Source organism: Arachis hypogaea, chromosome 4 (assembly GCF_003086295.3).
Source record: "Arachis hypogaea cultivar Tifrunner chromosome 4, arahy.Tifrunner.gnm2.J5K5, whole genome shotgun sequence".
Taxonomy (NCBI): Eukaryota; Viridiplantae; Streptophyta; class Magnoliopsida; order Fabales; family Fabaceae; genus Arachis; species Arachis hypogaea.
Genome location: NC_092039.1, coordinates 116,247,964 through 116,249,430, shown reverse-complemented (window position 1 = coordinate 116,249,430; position 1,467 = coordinate 116,247,964).

Below are 1,467 nucleotides of genomic sequence, written 5' to 3'. Positions count from 1 at the left end.
GAGTGTTTTCAGAACTGGTAAACAAAAGTAGAGTTGCTGAGGATTGTCTGAGAAAGGCGACATCAGATAAGAGTGATCAGCGAATTTTTGTTAGGAGAGATCAGGGAAGAAACTTCGCCCCTAGAGGACAAGATTTTAAGCGAGGCGGTTACACCCCACAACCACATTTGGGTCAGAATAACTTCCAGAGATTCAGTAATAATAACAGCCAGGGAAGAGGCAAAGGAAAGCAAGCTCAGACCCCACCGAATGATTTAACTTGTAGGAGGTGTGGAAAGTACCACCCGAATACTCCGTGCAGGGCTGGTTTAGGTGTATGCTATTACTGTGGTGAAGCTGGGCATTTGTCTTGGAATTGCCCAGAAAAGAAGAAGAATCAAGAAGCTGGAAAGGCACAACGTCAGGGACGCGTGTTTACTATGACAGCGGATGGTGCTAGAACCGCAGATACTCCGATTAGAGGTAATCACGCACTGATAATCGAAATTTCCGACTGCCTTGCGTAGTAAATAGCACGTAGCATTCATTGTAGTACATTACCGAGTTGTGAGCCTTGTGATTTTCAATTGAGCGATCGACTAAAAACCTCCGAATGGTGAGACAGAACGATAGTTGGTCAGCCTAGAAAAGTGACTAAATTCTTGGAGAATAATAATAAGAGTGGCGCAGCAATAATGGGTTGAATTATTATGAGTATACAACTTAAGTTATACATAAAGAACCGAAAATGTTGAGAGTTGTGCGGGACAGTTACCTGAAACCCAGAGATGGTAAGTTATGAGGAAGAGACATGACATAGGTTGAACTCGTAATTGATAATCGGTTATGTGTCAAGAGAAAGAGTAAGTTGTGATAGATTTAGTGTCAGAGGCTGAACCAGTTTCGATTGAATTACGAAAGGTGACACCATTAGAATCAGCAGAACCTGGGAGCTAGATGAAGCGAGTATTAGAAGCGATGAACCCGTCGTTCCAATACCAACCTGCCTTATAACCTTTCTGCATCGAGTTTATCTTGTATATTTCGCTTTGCGTAGACTTTTAAGCCATAAGAATATCCTGAATTTGCAAACTAAACATGTCAAATCTTTCTGTTTTTCTTTGACATGTTTAAGAAGGGAAGTTACGTTAGTATGAGTCTCTTCCATTTTATATCAATTTTCGAGGGCGAAAATTTTTATAAGGTGGATAGGATGTAGCAACCCTCAATTTTAAAAAAATGAAATAAAATAAAATAAAATATAAATATAAATAAGTTATAATTTATTTTATAAAATTAGAATTCCTTATTTTAAAAAAAATTATTTTTATTATTAGTAATTGAACTAATTTTATAATAATTTGAATTTAATCAAAACTATATTATTATTATTATTATTATTATTATTATTATTATTATTATTATTATAAACATTGGATATAATTTTCATGAATATTATATGTATTATAAGTTTATATAATTTTACTC